At 44.9% G+C, this 20,647-nt stretch overlaps 1 pseudogene; it reads right to left on the minus strand.

Annotated features, from left to right (window-relative positions):
* Nucleotides 1-16,603: 16,603 nt before the first annotated feature.
* Nucleotides 16,604-20,127, minus strand: LOC116471094 (U1 small nuclear ribonucleoprotein C-like; annotated as a pseudogene).
* Nucleotides 20,128-20,647: the final 520 nt, after the last annotated feature.

The following is a 20,647-nucleotide window of genomic DNA, read 5'->3' on the forward strand; positions in this document are numbered from 1 at the left end:
TTTCTTTCTTTTTTTTTTTTTTTTTGAGACAGAGTCTGGCTTTGTCGCCCAGGCTGGAGTACAGTGGCTGATCCCGGCTCACTGCAAGCTCCACCTCCTGGGTTCATGCCATTCTCCTGCCTCCACCTCCCGAGTAGCTGGGACTACAGGCGCCCGCCACCACGCCTGGCTAATTTTTTGTATTTTTAGTAGAGATGGGGTTCACCGTGTTAGCCAGGAGGGTCTCAATCTCCTGACCTCGTGATCTGCCCGCCTTGGCCTCCCAAAGTGCTGAGATTACAGGCGTCAGCCACCGCGCCCGGCCTTGATCTCTGTAGTTTCTAAGCCAGGTTCAGTAAAAACAATTGGTTTGAGAAAGCTTTTCATTTTCCTAAGATGTCTGTATTCGAAGCATGTTGGCGTGTCGGAGTTTTTATTTTATCAGGTCACATGTTAGATATTTTTGTGAGAATTTAATACAAACAAAGACCACATATACAGCACAAGGATGGTGGTGTTGAGATGTAAGACAGGAACGTCCCACTGATCAGCCACAAGGCCCTTTGGGAGAGGGGAGGCACCACAGTCACCAGAGAAACCCTGCTTCATGTTCTGCCGTTTTAAACTCTTCATGTTTATTGTTAGATTTCACATAACTCTCAGCCCTTCTTCTCACTCAAAGTTCTACATGTTGTGTAGCAGTGTTGCTTTAAGTTATTTTAAAACAAATTTAAACTGTTTTCACTTTGAGAGTGAATTTTACAATTTCTTGAAAGAACTGAAGACATTCTCGGAGGTAAAATTAAACAAAATAGAACAGATTTAGTCATTTATCTTTTGCAAACTGTAATGCTAACTTGAAGTGTCCTTTAAAATGTGGTATATTAAGCTTTTCTGAAGGTCTGGAGTTTATATCTTCTCAGGAAACCTATTAATTAGTATAAACTTGATGCCTAGAACAATGCTTCATTGAAACTGTATGAGGTGTGCTTTAAAAACAGACAAAAAAAGCATTATGCTGGAAATGCTATAGAAAGGATTCATGCACCAGGTGAGAGTTCCCTTTCAATAAGCAATAAAATCTTTGATCGATATTTTGAAAATCTGGTCTCAATTCATATGCAATTCCTTTTCCGGATCACTAAAGATTTAGCTGGCATTTAGCATTCCCATGGGCCCAGAAAACCCATGCTCCCTTTGATTTTCTTTCTAATTTTTACACTAACTTATTTGTAAACAATTTACACATAATGCTTTTAAATGTTACGTGGTTTTATATTCTTTATTCTGTTTTGAGCATTATTAGAAATTTCTCTTATTCTGCTACTTAAGTTAGTGCTTCTCTGTGGCAATAAAATTTTCAATGGAATTCAACTAACACTGAATATCCACTCTGTTTCAAGGTCTTGGTCAGTTTTAGAGTAATTAGCCTCAAAAATTAGGTTTTGGAATTTTTTTTTTTTGAGACAGAGTCTCACTCTGTCACCCAGGCTAGAGTGCAGTGGCATGATCTTGGCTCTCTGCAACCTCTGCCTCCTGGGTTCAAGTGATTCTCCTGCCTTAGCCTCCCAAGTAGCTGGGATTACAGGTGTGTGCCACCATGTCCGGCTAATTTTTATATTTTTAGTAGAGACGGCGTTTCACCATTTTGGCCAGGCTGGTCTCGAACTCCTGACCTCATGATCCACCTGCCTTGGCCTCCCAAAGTGCTGGGATTAAAGGCGTGAGCCACCACACCCAGCCAGGTTTTGGATTTTTAGATGAGATATACTGGCATGCTTGGATATGTACAGTGATTTATTCCCTAAATAAATACAAATTTTCGATTGAATTCAGCTATGTATAGTGACAGCCTGGGCATTAATGCTACAAAGTTAGTGTTACGAAATCTAGAAGATTTCTGAGGAACAAAAGTGTTTTATGCTACCAAAAATTGCATATAGGGTAGTGGTGGTGGAGTGAGAGATAATGTGTATGATTTTTCAAGAACTCCTCCAAAATGGTTCAGTGATTGCATAAACCTTTTCAATGCATGCTCCATTTATCTATCTATCTATCTATCTATCTATCTATCTATCTATCTATCTATCTATCTATCTATATCTATTTATTTATTTTTGGAGACAGAGTCTCGCTCTGTCACCCAGGCTGGAGAGCAGTGGCCCGATCTTGGCTCACTGCAACCTCTGCCTCCCGGGTTAAAGCGAGACCAGCCTGGCCAACGTAGCAAAATCCCTGTGGCCACATGCCACCATGCCCAGCTAAATTTTGTACTTTTAGTGGAGATAGGGTTTCGCCATGTCGGCCAGGCTGGTCTCGAACTCTTGACCTCAGGTGATCTGCCTACCTTGGCCTCCCGAAGTGCTGGGATTATAGGTGTGAGCCACCGAGCCCGGCCTTTTTTTTTTTTTTTTTTTTTGAGACTGAGTCTTGCTCTGTGGCCCAGGCTGGGGTGCAAAGGCATGATCTTGGCTCACTGAGTTGAGCCAAGATCTCTGATCTTTGCCTCCTGAGTTGAAGCAATTCTCCTGCCTTAGACTCCCAAGTAGCTGAGACTACAGGTGCACACCACCACACCTGGCTAATTTTTTGTATTTTCAGCAGAGATGGGGATAAGGTGACCTCAGGTTATCCACCTACCTCGCCCTCCCAGAATGCTAGGATTACAGGCGTGAGCCACCGTGCACAGCCAATGCATGGTACCTTGAAACCCACTTCCTCCCTTGAGCAAAATAACCCACAATAGGAACAACAGTTTTCTTTGTTTTTGCTGTCTTTTTATTCCTTGTTACAGACTTGAGACAAAGCAATTAAAAGTTTTGTTCTATATATATTTTTTTATTAGGTTTTGGAATTCCACTTGTGTTTACCTCTCTTGCTTTAGTTGCTTAGTCCCTTTAAAAATCCCCAGGATCTAGTGGCCAAGGACCACAAAGGAAAGAGGTCATATTCCTCCTTTCTTCCTGCCTATAATCTCATACTGGGAGGAACTGATTCTTCTATGATGCCTCTAACAGGCTTCATTTATACCTCGGATGAAAGAGTCCTATTTTAGGAAAATTTTTTGAAAGTAAGAAAGAAAGAGGAAAAGGAAAGACGCAAGCTTGAGCTGGTATATAAAACGACTAGTTCCAGGTAATTTTCATTTCTTCCCCAAAGAGTTCTCAGGTCTCCATGACTTGGAATGCTTCATAAATCATCTGTTGTTCTGATTTTACAGCTCTTCAGTTTTATTCATGGCTCTATACCCAGTGCCTTGCATATAGTAGGCACCCAGTGAATATTTGCCAAATCAATGAATAGTTAACTCTAATCTCAGTTCTCTCCAAAATTAACTTATTGGTTTATCTTCTATCACTTGCCTCAAACTGAAATTGATTTCTTGCCTCTCTCAGGCTCTTTGATGCCAGCAAGGCCTGTTGGAAAGGAGAAGTTCAATAATTTCCCATATTTGGCTAATGACCAAACAGCATCTGTTTGTAACAGAGCGCTAATTCTTGCTACCTGACCTATATATGAATTAATGATCACCTGCATTGCAGTATCTCTACCCAGAAAATAACAGAGCAGCAGCATAGCAGAATAATATAAAATATTAGCATGGAATCTGGAAAGAGAATCCACTCTGATGTCTCTGAGAAGGAAAAACACTTTGTAACCTCTTGGACAGTCACTCACAGGCTTTCAGTGCAAGCCTGTTCATTCCAGACAGCCAAAAAGTTCAACTTCAAGAAAGAGTCTCATGAAACAAAATGCCACGTGAATTTAACTTTCCTAGGTGCCACCCATTGTGGACAGGCTCCCATGGTGAGAATGATTCCAGCTAGAGAAAAGCCCTGTGGCAACAGCAGGTCATACCGCAGTGGCTCCGGCGACAGGAACTCTGACAGGGGGCAAAAGTTATGTCAACATGTTCTGGTAGCTCCACTGTCTAGGGACCAGGGAGAAAGAGAGTGGTCAGGAAAAACACAAGCTGCATAAATAAAGGGAGAAGAATGACAGGTTATGCCTAAGAATAGAAAAAGAAATATCTCAAGGGTCATAGTGTCATTGAGCTGAGTCTATGATCAACAAAACATCATCGCAGGGCACAGCTGAATGCTGGCTTCTACTCGCTCGCTGAGAAGAAGCGAGCTTTGACAGAATTCACTGTGCCATGTCATTTCACTGTTTAGCAGTTTCTGAATTTTTTTTTTTTTTTTGAGATGGAATCTTGCTCTGTCACCGAGACTAGAGTGCAGTGGCGCGATCTTGGCTCACTGCAACCTCCGCCTCCCAGGTTCAAGCGATTGTCCTACCTCAACCTCTGGAGTAGCTGGGACTACAGGCATGCACCACCACACCCAGCTGATTTTTGTATTTTTAGTAGAGACAGGGTTTCACCATGTTGACCAGGCTGGTCTTGAACTCCTGACCTCAGGTGATATGCCTGCCTTGGCCTCCCAAAGTGCTGGGATTATAGGCGTGAACCACCGCGCCCAGCCAGTTTCTGAATTATTAATGCAAGGCTCTGAGAGGGGAGTGGTCAAAATGATTACCTGTTGAGAGAAGAGAAGCAGCCACGAGGGGGTTGGAGAGGATCATTCAGCTTTTTAGCATGGAAGCGGGAGAGCTAAATGCTTACTTATGGAGAAAAGATGAGTTGGCAACAATGGTGAATTGTGGTTTGAAATGAGCATGTGCAAAAAGCAGCTCCAATACAACAAATGAAACTTGAGTGAAACATGGAAGGACTTGCTGTACCCTCTGCCCAGAGCCGATTCTGGAGTGGCTGGGGGTTCAGTGTGCAGGCAGCCTTTTAGCCTTCTTACTGTTTGACTCTAATTCTCATGCATCCTGTATTTAAGCAGTCGCTGGACTTTTTCTGTTGTTCAGTTCTTTTACATATCGGACAATTTATTGGATACCTCCTTTATGTGGGATACTATACTAAGTGTTGAGTAGGATTAGAGAGAAAGATTAACCACAGGATGTGCCCTATAACAGCTTATGGTTCCATGTTACTCTTGCTCTAATTTTTATGCAAATCTGTGAATCCAAACGGCCAGCTGGGTCTACATAACCTAGGCAAAATAATAGGAGCGGGATGGAGTAAGTTTTTCTATTCACCTAGGCAATATTGTGGTGAATATTCATAAAAACACTGTTTACATGTTTAGTTTCACAAAAAAGTGATTCAAAATGAAATAGCTGAATGAAGAAGGTAATAAAACGGAATTTGAGAAGAAAAAAGGCTCATTTTTATAATATAAAATATTACCTATCTTAATACAAAAATTTATATTCTTTTTACTGTTGAGCTCCAGTATAGCTATAATTCCCTGGTTAAGATATCAAGGTGGTATTCACAACGGAGAAATATGTCTTGTTGTTCTAAAAGTTGTCTGTCCAGTCTTGCCGCTTTTAAATCTTGTAGAGAATCACTCTGTGAGTGAGTTCAAATACTTCCTTTTATGCTGAATAAATAAACTTGCTTCCAAGTCAGGATGAGCAGATAGCTCCAAACACTAAACACTTACTGGCATTCAGTATGAGAGTCCTGGATGTGATTCCTCCAATCAGTGGGCTAGTACATCCTGAATGTTTAAGCAGGGGGGAAGAGTGTACAAATTCATTATGTAGTTTTTTGTACAAGTGACATTCATTTGTATATAATATTCTGCATCTTTTCATGTATATTATATACATACCTTGCTGTCACTTAGTAAAATAACCAAACTTTTTACTCAATTAAGTGTCTTGGGGGCATCTACAGTTCAGCTGGAGGGCATCAGGTCACCAGAGGTGGAATGGAGTTCAAAGAATTTTAATATCGTCCAGTTCACACTCTTGCCAGAGGGCATTCCTGAGTTCTGCCAAGGGCAGTGCTCTAAGTAGAAGGCTGTTAGACATCCTCAGCCCAGAGGCTTAGGTCTATCCCACTAATTTTATGGGGAAGAAACTAAGGCATAAGATGGGAAGATGACGGCTGCTGGGCGGCACAGTGACTCACACCTATAATCCCAGCACTTTGGGAGGCTGAGGCGGGAGGATCACTTGAGGTCAGGAGTTCGAGACCAGCCTGGCCAACATGGTGAAACCCTGTCTGTACTAAAAGCACAAAAATTAGCCAGGCATGGTGGCGGGTGCCTGTAATCCCAGCTACTCAGGAGGCTGAGACAGGGAGAATTGCTTCAACCCTGGGAAGTGGAGGTTGCAGTGAGCCAAGATCACGCCACTGCGCTCCAGCCTGGGCAACAGAGCGAGACTCCACCAAAAAAAAAAAAAAAAAAGAGCCTCCTTCTGGTTAAATAGTTTTGTTATGCATTAGAGCTGGAAAGAGTGGTGATTCAGCTGCTCCTGAAAGCAGATATGGTCTTGGGCAGAATCCTCCTTCACTATTCCCTAGAAGCCAAATGGGGCCCACAGATATTTCATTTAGCTTGTACTGTTCAGGCCCACACAGTGTTTCAAAATAAATTAGTTGCCAACATCTAAAAAAAAAAAAAAAAAAAAAAAAAAAAAAATTGGTTTCCACCTTCTCTTAAAAAACAAAACAAAACAAAACAAAAATCTGGCAAGTGGGGCCACAATTCCATGCAACAGGAACGGGCTGAGAGTGGTCAGTGACTGCCTCCTTAAATGGGACACAAACCCCAGTTAAGTCAAAGCCCCAGGACCTGCTGCCTAGGGTTGTGTGCCCTGCCTGTCTCTGCCTTGCTTTTCCCACCCAAAGCCTATGGAGCACTAGTGCTTTGGGGTTTCCTAACTCACCTCTGCTATTAGACTTACCTCTGTAGAGTCTGGCTCTATCTCTCAAAGCCCTGATTTCTTCTAGGTGGCATCCAGCAAGCTGGACAGTCTTATAGGTCTGTTAAGCCAGAGCTGGAATCTTATACCCTCAGTTGGCACTTGTTCATTTTCACAGGGGTTTTTTGGACCTACTGGAAAGCATACGGTAGTGCAAATTTTAGACCGGAAGACAGGCCTGGTGGAGAGAGATTTGGGTATAGGTGAATCTGCCTGTTGTGCCAGCCTGGGAAATGTGCTAGCCTTTTTGAGAGTGGGGTGAGCCAGATATTTGAGCCTGTAATTAGGTAGTAGGGTGGTGGAGCAGTTACACCCCTCACCAGAGCTATTCCAGAAAAAGAGAAAGCTCTCCCACCCCCATATCCACCTCCAGTGGTTTCCCTCAAGGAACTTCCCTCAGGGCCTGGAGCTTCCACAGGCCTCTTTCTGGGGCCAGGCCAGCCATGACTGGGACTGGAGCATACGAAGAAGTGCATCACAGCCACCTGATGCCAATGGGGCGCCAGGCCTTCCGGCAAAGTGCCAGGCATTGCTTAGGGAAAGATGTGGCTCCTCCCTCGCCTTGCAGGTACAGCTCCAAGGTCAAACAAGACTGGAGGGCAGCCAAGGCCAGGACGTTGGCATGAAATCCTGCAGCCCAGAAAGGGAGAAAACCTGTTTACTTATAATTCTGCCTGTGCCATTCCCCCTTCCCATAACTGGCCCTATATTCATTCTGCACTGTGATCATCAGCCTGACAGCTGATTTCGCTCCTAGCTTTTCCTTTTCTCTCTCTCCAAACTTACAGAGCTGTCTGGCTTTAGAAAGTGCTTAACAAGACTTGTGTTTAAGCGAGAACCCTGAGAACCTCAAGGAATGATAGGCAGAGGTCAACAACCTTCCTCAGTCTGCTAGTTTTTCTTCACAGCCCAGAAGATACTGTCTGAATTTAGAAAAATCTGACTATGATCCGAGAGACTACAAGAGAAGGAAAAAGAGAGAGAGAGAGAACAGAATTTGGAAATAAGTCCATAAAGCTTGTGTGTCCTTGGCAAACATTTCTTATTTCCCTCAGTTTGCAGGAACCTGAGACTCAAGGAGCTGAATCTCAAGTCACACCAAATATTGTCACCTTCAACACACATGGATTCACAGTCCAGATTTAGATCCTGGGGGAAAAGATGATAGGAAAATTAAGATCATACATTTAATGCTTAAAATCAAATAGTTGACTTGCTTAAGTGTAAATTTTTTTTTTTTTTTGAGACAGGGTCTCACTCCGTAACCCAGGCTGGAGTGCAGTGTTGCGATCTCGGCTCACTGCAACCTACAAGCTCCACCTCCGGGGCTCAAGTGATCCTCCAGCCTCAGCCGCTTAAGTTGCTGGGATTACAGACACGAGCCACCACACTGGGCTAATTTTTGTATTTCTTGCAGAGACTGGGTTTCCCAGGCTGGTCTTGAACTCCAGAGGTCAAGCGATCCACCCGCCTCGGCCTTCCAAAGTGCTAGGATTATAGGTGTGAGCCACTGTGCCTGGCCAAATGTAAACAATTTGATTCTACAGAGAAATGATTCAGTATCCAAAATTATTTTCATGAAGTCAAAGTGTATTTATTGGGTGACTGATAAGTGTACAACCTCTGCTCTAAAGGAGTTCATAGCCTAACTGGTTTAAGAAGGCATGGGTTTTGGAAAGGATTCATAACAGTACAAATGTCTGCCAAACAAGGTCAGAAAGTTATAGGAGTAAGGACATTTCTTGGCAAAAAACAGTGCTGTGAGTTTTTACAACAAAGAGTTAGATCCATCAGGGAAGGTTTTGCTGAATTTGATGTTTAAAATGTTTTACGTCTGCATAATGGCAACCCAGTGTCTGGCCAGACAGACAGGACTATATCATATTTCCAGCATCTAGAACAGGCCTGACACATAGCAGAAGCACTCAATTTACAATTGTTGAATGAGTGAGCGAATGAATGAATTCTGGCAAAGAAAGCAGGTAGATTCCATCATTTTTAGGCATTCCTTCTAGGCACACTTCCCAGCAGAACCAATGATTATGAAAGTCAAAAGTCCCCCGTGCCATTCGCGAAGACATCATTCTAGGAGATGCTTCTCTGCCAGGGGAAGTCTGGAGTAGCAACTTTGCTACTTACAGCTATGTGACCCTGGGCAGTCTCCTGCACCCTTTGAGCCATTGTGCCATCATCTGTCAAGTAATACCCACTTGACAGGGTTATGGGAACATCAAAGGAGATAATGTAGACAAAGCTTTTAGCAAAGTGCTAAGAGGGGCATAATAAGTGGAAACTGCTTTCTAATTCGACTCATTCTAATTGGCATAAAAGAAAAGTGCACGTTTACCTGCCCTAAGAGGCTTTTTAATTTAAAAAAAAAAAAATTTATTTGGTTCTTCTCTCTCCAACTTAAAAAAAAATTTTTGTTCACTGGTAAAGGAAATTTTCTAGGAAAACATTAATGAAAAGCCGGGGGGATGGGTGGGGGGGGCAGGAGAGCCCCTACTGAGGCACTTAGGAGCCTCTTACTGAGGGTTCTTCCCTCTCCAGAACAGGCCAAGTGCTTCCTGACCACACCACTACATTGGAGCAGGCAGGGTTAAACCTGGTGGTGAATTTGGGCAGCATTTCGTTGGCAGCAGCGTGACAAGCCACAGTACCTTGCAAACTGCAGTTCTCCCCACCTTCTGCTATGCTGGAAGCCGGCCACTCCAGCATCTTGTTTTTGTGTATGAGCTTATCAGCAAAAAGAGATTTAAATGAACAGGCTCAAAATGGTACCTGTACAAAGTCGAGGTCAAATGTCATGTACACAACTCCTCCTCCACAGACTCTACCATCAAGCCAGTTTGCTCCCTGACAAAGTCAGGGCACCTAGAAATTCTGCAGCAACACAAGATGAAATGGCTCACTGGAGGGGACCAAGAGGGGCTGACTTCCAGGGAGCTCCCTGGCCTGAGTGGCAGGGCTGCCCTCCGGCATTGCAGATGGAGGCAGGAAGCTGAGGGGGCTCTGCTGGGTAGGCAGACACTCAGCCCCCAGGAAAGCCGATCTGGGGTGGTCTGAGGAATGCAGTCAGAACATCCTCACTTCTGACAGCTCCTGAACCAAATGAGTCAGATGATTTTATATCTATATGCACATATAAAATATACTACATATAATCATATATGTTCAAACATATATGTATATGTTTAAAAATTAAATACATGAATAAAAGGAATGCATATGCTTCCATTACTTCATTGAGAGAGTGGAATACGGCCGGGCGCGGTGGCTCAAGCCTGTAATCCCAGCACTTTGGGAGGCCAAGGTGGGCGGATCACGAGGTCAGGAGATCGAGACCATCCTGGCTAACACGGTGAAACCCCGTCTCTACTAAAATACAAAAAAAATTAGCCGGGCGTGTTGGCAGGTGCCTGTAGTCCCAGCTACTCGGGAGGCTGAGGCAGGAGAATGGCATGAACCCGGGAGGCGGAGCTTGCAGTGAGCCGAGATCGCGCCACTGCACTCCAGCCTGGGGGACAGAGCAAGACTCAGTCTCAAAAAAAAAAAAAAAAAAAGACAGAGAGTGGAATAGAACATCTATTGGGTAAGAGGAACACTGTTAGACACTCAGTTGAGGCAGTGAGGATGGTGGTTAAAATTCAAATCTTAGTTCCACCCTTTGCTACCTGTGAGTGATTTAAATCTCTCAAAGCATCTATTTCCTCACTGTACACAGCAGACAATAATACCCAGTTCATAAGGTTGTGGTAAGGATTAAATGAAATAACATGTGGTAAACTCTTAGCAAGCTTAACATTGTAAGCACTCAAGAAATAGCAGCAATTACTAGCAATAACAACTCTTATCACTGTAAGGTAGGTATAGTCATTTTGGGTTCTCCAGAGAAACAAAACTAATAGAGGGTGTGTGTGTGTGTGTGTGTGTGTGTGTCTATGGAGAGAGAGAAAGAGAGAGATAGATTTATTTTAAGGAATTGGCTCATGATTGTGGAGCCTGGCAAGTTCAAAATCTGTGGAGTAGGACAGCAGGCTAGAGACCCAGGGAAGAACTGACGCTGGTATCCAGTCCGAAGGCCCATCTACTGGCAGAATGCCTTCTTGCTGGGGTAAGTGGAGAGAACAGTCTTTTGTTCTATTTAAGCCTTCAACTGATTGTGTGAAGCCTGTCCATATTATGGACAACAATCTTCTTCACTCGAAGTTCACCAATTTAAATGTTAATCTCATCTAAAAACATCCTCACAGAAACATTCAGAATAATGTTTGACCAAATATCTAGGTACTGTGGCCCAACCAAATTGACGCATGAAGTTAACCAGCACGGGAGACTTGATTAGCCCCATTTTAAAGATGAGAAGGCTGAGGCTCCAAGAGATTAGACAGTTGCCCAGGGTTTACAGTCAAAAAGCTGGAATTCAAACCCTGGCAAAAACCAACACCTGGCCAGTGCTTGGCCCACAGCTGACTTAGGGTTTCCTGAATGTAATCCTTTCTTTTTTCTTTTCTTTTTCTTTTTTTTTTTTTTTTTTTGAGATGGAGGCTCTTTGTGTTCTCCAGGCTGGAGTGCAGTGGCACGATCTCGGCTCACTGCAACCTCCACTTCCCAGGTTCAAGTGATTCTCCTGCCTCAGCCTCCGGAGTAGCTGGGACTACAGGAAGGCGCCACCATGCCTGGCTAACTTTCTGTGTACTTTTAGTAGAGACAGGGTTCGCCATGTTGGCCAGGCTGGTCTCAAACTCCTGAGCTCAGGTGACCCGCCTGCCTTGGCCTTTCAAAGTGCCGGGATTACAGGCACTTTGCTTACAGGCACTTTCAAAGTGCCGGGATTACAGGCACTTTTAGCACTTTTAGCACGCCACCGCGCCTGGCGTGCTAAATGTATTTCTAGCTCTAGTCTCAGCTCTTACCCCTAAACGGCATCCTGGAGGAATGGGGCACAGGAGATTCTTCTTCTTATTATTTTTATTGAGGACAACGGAAGCAAGGGAAAGAAGTGGGAGAAAGTTTGGTATGTGATGACTTTGGGGGTCATCAGCTGAGTGGTGGGGTGAGGTGAAGCAGAGTCGGAGGACCTGAGCAGTGGCTCTTGGTGGGGCTCTGGAGAGACACAAGGGGCACAAAGAGACAAAGACAGATCTATGGCCTGATCTCAGGCACCATGTACTGGGCTGCTTTAGCCCAGGTGGTAGAGACAACTTCTGAGTATGTGAGGCATTGGTGTGAGACCTGGAACAAAAAAAGCTGAGTAGGGAAGGTATCCCAGGCTAGTGCCACAGAAAACCACAAAAGCTGGAGTCTGGAAGGGCTGGGGCAGACTGAAGCTGGACGCAGGAGCAGCGTGTGCAGGACTCTGGGTTTCCTTCTAAAGAGACAGGAAGGCCTGGTGTGGTGGCTCATGCCTGTAATCCCAGCACTTTGGGAGGCTGAGGTGGTGGATCACCTGAGGTCAGGAGTTAAAGACTAGCTTGGTCTACGTGGTGAAACTCCATCTCTACTAAAAATACAAAAATTGGCCAGGTGTGATGGTGGGTGGTTGTAACCTCTGCTACTTGGGAGGCTGAGGCAGGAGAATTGCTTGAACCTGGGAAGCAGTTTGCAGTGAGCTGAAATTGCGCCACTGCACTCCAGCCTGGACGACAGAGGGAGACTTCATCTAGAAATAAATAAATAAAGAGATGGGAAGCCACTGGAGGGTTTAGGTAGGATTGACGTTATCCAGCTGCCCCACTTGCTAGTGGACTGAGTGATCAGACCCTTTGGGTTTCTTTCTTTCTTTTTTTTTTGAGACAAAGCTTCACTCTTGTTGCCCAGGCTGGAGTGCAATGGCACCATCTCAGCTCACTGCAACCTCCGCCTCCCAGTTTCAAGCAATTCTCTTGCCTCAGCCTTCCAAATAGCTGGGATTACAGGCATGCACCACCACACCCGGCTAATTTTTTGTATTTTTAGTAGAGACAAGATTTCACCATGTTGGCCAGACTGGTTTAGAACTCCTGACCTCAGGTGATCCACCTGCCTAGGCCTCCCAAAGTGCTGGGATTACAGGCATGAGCCACTGCACCCGGCCTGACCCTTTGGATTTCATAGCTAGCCAAGGCTTACAGTGGTTGCCTGGAGTCTGAAAACAGGCTCTTCTCAAATAAATACTTGAAAAGTTATTAAACTTAAAGTCTAAATATTCAATGAGGAAGCCCAGCCTTGGGATTCCCTCTGTCTTCTGCTGCCCACGCCTCTGTGGGTCTGGGCCCAATTACTGGGCAGTGTGTGAGAGGACAGCTGGCCTGGAGCAAATGACACAGGTTCAAGAAAGAAATGTTGGACCTTCTGCTGAGGGAGAGCCTTAGAGCTAAGACTGGCACTGTCCTTTCAAAAACAAAAATAAACACAAACACAGAGAGCTGCATGCCTGCAGTGAAGGAACCTAAAAGTCGAATTGATTTAAACAGTGATTGATCATCTCATGATGTTTGAGAGAGGCTTCAGGGAGCAAAAACGAGATAAATATGTGTGAGGGAGACATAGAGACACCCAAAGAGATTAGAGTTCACTGTGGACAGATGGAGTCTTGCTTATCTGTAAGGAACCACAGGCTTTAGTTCTTCAAACCCAACATTATAGGGGGAAAGAGATTCAACAGCAAAATAAGAACATGTCTGTAAATGACAAGATTCAAGTTAAAAGAGGCCACCAATGGGGTATGTTATACAGGGGAAAGCCCATGCGTTCCTGAGTGATGAGACTGAGATTGAGCTGCCCCCCGACACCTCCTTTTGGGGTGATCTTAGGTGAACTGTGAAACACACGAGAGCTCCATTTTCCTTGATTATAAATTTCCCTCTGACTCTCAGAGCAACAGCCAGGTAGAGTGTGTGAAAGCCGAGGCAGGCGCTGTGCTCCTGGCTTGAAATACAAGCATCCTGAAGGGGCATGGAGAAGCAGCCCTCCCTCTCCTCTTCATGAAGACCACCCCTGGGAGGAGGCCAGGTGGGCTCCTGGGGTGGGAGGGGGCTGCTTTATGAGGATGCCTCAGTGTGAGTGGCTGAGGTCAGGGGTGAAAAAATCCCAGTTGATAAAATCCTCGATGGGCAGGACTCAAGTTCTGCAGATACCAGATTGAGAGGATTTTCCTTTGAAACATAACAAGGTCAGTTGAAGGCAGATTAAAAACAAACATTACTCTGACAAAAGGGGTGGTGAGCATATGGATTTCACTAAAATACATCCCACTTCCCTTTATGGGAATGACATGTAATAAAATTATATATATTATGAGATTCTTCTTGGTGATGTATAACTGTTATGGTGGGAAATTCTAGAAAACCATCTGAGGACTCAGTGATCAAATAAAACCTGGGCTAGCAGATCCCAGTTCAGAGCCCCACAAAAAATATCTTGGAACCATATATAGCATTGGACGACTGGCAGAGGGCTTTGCTCTATGATATCTCATCAGATCTTTATAATAACTCTATGAACAGATTTTACTCTCCTTATTTTATAGAAGCATAAATAAAAGCTCAGAGACGTGCCCAAAATTGCCCTGTTAAATGTAGAGCCGGTTCTAAAGTCTGGTTTCATTACTACAAATTCTGAGCCCGGTTCATCAGACCAGCATTAGAAACACAGATTCTATGGTCCCAAATCCCAGTGATTCTGGTTATTGGTGAGACCAGGATTTTATTTTTTTGTTGTTGTTGGTTTTTTTTTTTTTTTTAAGTCCTAGGCAGCTTGGGGAATTCCTGTGTGAGATCACACAGGTTATTTATTATCTTTGATTTTAAAATGAGGAGTAAATTGGAAATAGGAATTTAATTGACGCTAAAAAAAGGAGCTCTGTGGCTTTGAAAGGGGAGGAAACAGGAAGCTTGCTTCTGACTAAGAGGATGGCCCAGAGCACTCCAGGTAAACACAGCATTTGTCCTCATACATCCAGAGTCTAATGAGAATACTAGCTAACAGTTCAAAGAGTTTCCTACATGCTTGGAACTATTCTAAGCACGTCTATACATAATTTCATCTTACCCTCACGAGAAACTGAGTTTTTCTGTCTCCATTTTACAGATAAGGAACCTGAAACACAGTTGCTTGTCCACGGCCAACTATTTGGTCAAGGTGGCCAGTGAGTACTGCGGTTCCCACTAAATGAAAGAAAATTCACCAACTGGCTGAGGGATGTTCAGACAAACAGGATGGGTCGGCGATGAGAAGATGCTGGGAAAGGCAGGACTCCCAGGGTTGAGAGCAAGAAAGACCCACGGTGCTTGCACACCTGGGGCTGCCTCCCTCCTTCCATCCCAAGAGCTGAGGAGGGGCCTCCCTCCTGTCTAGAGCTCACCTTTCCACCGTGCTCCAGCGACATGCGCACTGTTTTTTGTTGTTGTTGTTTGTTTGTTTGTTTTGTTTTGTTTTTTTGAGACAGAGTCTCACTCTGTCACCCAGGCTGGAGTGCAGTGGAGCAATCTCAGCTTACTGCAACTTCCACCTTCCGGTTTCAAGTGATTCTCCTGCCTCAGCCTCCCGAATAGCTGGGATTAGAGGCATCCGCCACCATGCCTGGCTAATTTTTGTATTTTTAGTAGAGATGGGGTTTCACCATGTTGGCCAGGCTGGTGTTGAACTCCTGACATGATCTGCCTGCCTCGGCCTCCCAAAGTGCTGGGATTACAGGCCTGGCCACCGTGCCCGGCTGATCTTGAGCAGAGCCTTCACATCACAGATTCCTGGGCCCCTTTTCTCTCTGTCCTTATCATCTCCGTTGACTGGTTCTTTCCTAGCAATCAATGAACAGTTCTACTTTTTAACAGCCCTTTCCCTCAACCTCATATACCCTATATCTCCTCAAACTAATTTCATCTGTTCCCTGACTCCAAATCTCAGTTAATGACATCAGCATCCATTGGGATGCCTAAGCCGGAAATGTAGGCACCATTCTCGATTCCTTCCTCCCAACACTTTCTCATCTGATTCATCTCTAGTCTTATAGATGTTACCCTATAAACACCTCTCCAATTCTCCCCCTTTTCTCAATCGTCTCCACCTTCAGCCACCATCCTTCTATCCCGGGTCAGCCCAGTGCTGTCTGGACCACTCTCTCCTCTTGCAGGTTTGCCAGCCTCCCCAACCTCCCATTCACGGGTTCTCTGCGCAGCACCCAGAGACAACTTCACAAAGACAAAGCTGCCTCTGCCACTCTCCTGCTTCACACACTGCAGTGCCTCTGCCTTGCTCCCAAAAGCCTTTGGCGACATAATTCTGCTCACCTCTCCAGCTTCATTTCCCCCTACCCCCAGGAACCTTCTTTCCTGCCACCACCCAGCTGAGCCAGTCCTTCTTACCCTTCTGCCATCGATTTGGATGTCACCTGGCCTAGGACGTCTCTTTCAACCTATCCTATACATGTAGACCCAGTGCTTCCCCTAGTAGCATTTATCTCACCATATTATAGTTGTTGACTTGTCTAATTTTTTTAAATTAACCGAGCTGTTTATTATTTTAACCAACAAAAGCTCTACAAGTGCTAGATTTAGTCCTGTACAAGATGACTTTACTAATAAAGGGAGGATGCCCAAAGAGATTTACCATATAGCTAAGGAAAAAGAATCTCACACAGAGGACATGCTGAAGAGATAATGAGCTAGAGAAAGGCCCGCCACCGGTATTTTTTTTTATTAATAGGAGTTTCGCTGGTGTCGATCTTGCCTCGTGATCCGCCCGTGGATTACAAGCGTGAGCCACCGCACCCGGCCTCATTTCTTTTATAATATACAGAGAATACAGGGGGGAGGAAAAAGGAATACACTTTTAACTAAAAGAGTTGACAATTTTATTTTCACATTTCCCAATACAAATGAAAACTGCATCTTTTTTGTCCCACTTCTCCCCTCCAAAACTATTCTCTTTGATAGGAGAGGGGAGCAAGACTTCCTTATGCTGTTTAGAAAACCCAGCATCACAGCAGCATGATCTCCTGGCGAAGCAGAACAGGTAATATAAAACAGATATAATGAGCCCTCCCCTCTATCCTTATCTGTCTGGTCGAGTCATTCTGGGTCGAGTGGGCACCATCAAGGGACAGGCAGGAGGTCTTATCATTGGGGACCCAGGCATCGTTGGCCTGTGGCCTCCCATAAGCGGCCTCATTCCAGGAGCAGATCCCCCTGGCATCATCCCAGGAGGAGGAGGGCCCATCATTGGCATCATGGGAGGACCCCTCATATGGGGTGCTGGCATCATACCAGGGTGACGAGACCCAGAACACTAGGGGGAGGTTGTATCATCGCTCCTGCAGGAGGAGGAGCAGAGAATGGAGCAGGGGTTATCTTTCCTGTTGAAATGCAGCCGTTGTTTTGTCAATCAGGCTCTGAGCCTGCTCTTCCATCCATTTCTGATAGTAGTCTTTCACATTCTCTTTGTGTTTCCTGCCACCGCAGTGTGTCTTTCTCACAGGAGGAGAGTCATGGGTGAGGTATGTATTGCAGTAGTCACAATAAAACTTGGGCATGTTGCTCTGCAGGCTGTTGGCCACTTCGTTCTGTGACACCCAGAAATGACTGTCTAATTTTACTAAAGCAAAGCTCTAGCTCCTTGAGGATGGGGACTGTTTTAAGTTTGTCTTAATTATCTGTACATATTCTTTTCACTGTATCTGGCATTCAATAAAACCTTAGTAACTATAAGTTGAATGAATGACCCAGCAAGACCATGAGGAGTGGCCAGAAGCTCATCAGAAGGATTTGAGTTTCAGAATACAAAATGTTTTCCTCATTAAGGGGCCAGGCTGGCAGCAGAGGTGGACTGAAAGTATGCAGAGGGAGCCCCCAAGAGCTGACTCATGCTTGCTGAACACCAGTGCTGTGCTAGCCTCTGTTGCTGTTAATTATTTTTTCTTACACCTCATAGGAATCCTTTAAGGTAGATTCTGTTTTTGCTCCCACTTTAAAGACAAGAAAACTGAGGCCCTGAGAAGTTAAATAATTTGCTGCAAGTCACATAGTGGCAATGCTAAGATTCAGATATTGTCTATGCACCTTTCTCTAGGCTACAATAAGTCTGTAGTTTCCTTTTGCAGGTTCTTTGATAAGACTCACCTTGAATCTTTATAGGAAGCTGCCTATGACTTCATATGCAGAGAAAAACCTAGCAAACAGCTTGGAAGAAGAGCAAATTTCCCACCAGACTTGGGACTGTCATGCTAGAAGTTTGGGTATTTTTGCTTAGTATTTAGATAAATTCAGATTCGGTAATTATGAAATTTGAGAGCTGGAAGTTATTTTAGAAATCTTTGAGTCCAGTTCTTTGAACACCTGAAGGGGCCAGTGACTTGCTGAAGGCCACTCAGGTAGTGGTGGAGGCAGAATTGAAACACTGGGTCTCTCTCTCTCTGACCTTCCTGTAGAGCTATGCATGTTTTGCCTTTTTGGTGCTTGATTTTGCTTATTGGAGGCTCTTCGTAAAAAAATCTCTCTTAAAACTTCAAACTGGGTGGGACGCTGTAGCTCACACCTATAATCCTAGTGCTTTGGGAGGCAGAGGTGGGGGGATTGCTTGAGGCCAGGAGTGCAAGACCAGCCAAGGCAACATAGTGAGACCACTGTCTCTACAAAAAATTAAAAAATGAACCAGCCGTGGTGGCATGCAGTTGTGGTCCCAGCTACACAGAGGCTGAGAGAGAAGGATTGCTTGAGCCCAGGAGGTCAAGGCTGCAGTGGGCTATAATTGTGCCACTGCACCCCAGCCTGGTTGACAGAGTGAGACCCTGTCTCTAAAAAACAAAACAAAGTAAAACCTTCAAACTGCACATTGCTTTGTTAGAGAAAGAACTTCAACTTTGCTGAATGGCCAGATGTGGTACAACAGTGGGCCTGGATCTGCTGGGACCAGGAAGTTTAGGGGAGTCAGACAGTTCAGGGTGAGTTGGGGGTTGAGATGATGAGGGAAGCCCAAGAAGAAACACGCTGGAAGTGGGGCCTTCCTTTCACAAACATTAGGAGAAAACATATGGGGATTTCAGAAAGTTTTCCTGAATGCATACCAGATACTAGGAACTGGAGAAATTGCCCTCAAATGCTTACAATCCAGAAGGCAGTAGGTGTGAGTATAGTCATGAGATGGGATGAAGATATAAAGAGAAAATAATCAGACAAGATGAGGGCATGAAGGATTTTGCCTGGGAAAGTCAAGGAATTTTTCCTGAAGGAAATGGACTCCTGAGTTGGGTCTTGGAGGAAAAATAGAAAGAAGAGAAAGTAGGCCTTTTTTTTTTTGGAGACAGGGTCTTGCTCTGTTGCACAGGCTGGAGTACAGTGGTGTGATCCTCCCACCTCAGCCTCCTCAGTAGCTGGGACCACAGGTGTGCACCATCATGTCTGGCTAACTTTTTGATTTTTAGTAGAGACGAGGTCTTACTGTTGCCTAGGCTGGTCTCAAACTCTTGGGCTTAAGTGATCCTTGCACCTCAGCATTCCAAAGTGCTGGGCTTAGAAGCATGAGCCACAGCCTATAGCCAGAAGTAGACGATTTTAGACAGAGGGAAGAATAAGGGCAAAGTTGGAAGGGCTGGCAGGGCATGATGTAAATCATAGCAGTGGTTATCAAAGTGTGGTACCTGGAACAACAGTATCTGCATGACCTGGGAAAGTGTACATAATGCAAATGACTGGGCCTCCACTGCAGACCTACAAAACCGGAATTGCTGGGGATGGGTTTTGCACTGTGTTTCATAAGTTCTCTCAGTGATTCTGATGAGCCTTAAAGGTTGAGTCCCAAGGTTGGCACAGTAGCTCATGCCTGTAATCCCAGCGCTTTGGGAAGCTGAGGCGGAAGAATTGCTTGAGCTCAGGAGTTCAAGACCAGCCTGGGTAACATAGAGAAATCTCATCTCTACAAAAAATACAAAAAATTAGCTGGGCATGGTGGTGCACACCTGTAGTCCCAGCTACTTGGGAGGCTGAGAGGGTGAGAAGATTACTTGAATCCAGGAGGTTGAGGCTGCAGTGAGCCATTGTACTCCAGCCTGGGTGACAGAATGAGACCCTGTCTCAAAAAAAGAAAAGTGAGGTTGATTTCCACTGAATTTGATAATTCCTAATGGGAGCCTCCCTGCTCCCACGGTAGGGCTTTGAGATGGCAGGGACAGGTGTGGACAGAGCATGGGGCCTATACTCTGTTTCCCTCCTTAAATGCCTTGTGGCTCCTGTGGCTCTCTGACTCAGTCAAGTGTTATACACCGCACTGTGTGCCTACGGACATAAGCTTCCTCTCTCATCTGTGAGGTCCTAGACAGTAGGGCTTCCCCATGATCCTCAGAGCTGACCACATCAGCACTAAGAGTTCCAGAAGCCTCATCATGTCTATCACACACACAGCCCTATAAGGGGTCTCTTCTTGGCCTCTCCACCTCCTTTCTGTCCTTTATGACCCCAATGTCACTCTCTCAACCAACCTGTGGTTGAAAATTGACATACAAGGCCCTGCTCCCGGCACTCTCTATACCCCTGCCTGGCTTTTTCTCCATCACATGAATCAACATCAAGCCTATGTTTTACTCTTCATTTTTTTCTCTTTTTTTTCTTTCTTTTCTTTTTCTTTTCTTTCTTTTTTTGAGACAGAGTCTCACTCTGTCACCCAGGTTGGAGTGCAGTGGCTGATCTCGGCTCACTGCAACCTCCGCCTCCTGAGTCCAAGCGATTCTCCTTCCTCGGCCTCTGGAGTAGCTAAGATTACGGGCACTCACCATCACGCCTGGCTAACTTTTGTATTTTTAGTAGAGATGGGGTTTTGCCATGTTGGTCAGGCTGGTCTTGAACTTCTGAGCTCAGGTGATCCGTCTGCCTTGGCCTCCCGAAGTGCTGGGATTACAGGCATGAGCCAC

Source organism: Hylobates moloch, unplaced genomic scaffold (assembly GCF_009828535.3).
Source record: "Hylobates moloch isolate HMO894 unplaced genomic scaffold, HMol_V3 SCAFFOLD_6, whole genome shotgun sequence".
Classification (NCBI taxonomy): domain Eukaryota; kingdom Metazoa; phylum Chordata; class Mammalia; order Primates; family Hylobatidae; genus Hylobates; species Hylobates moloch.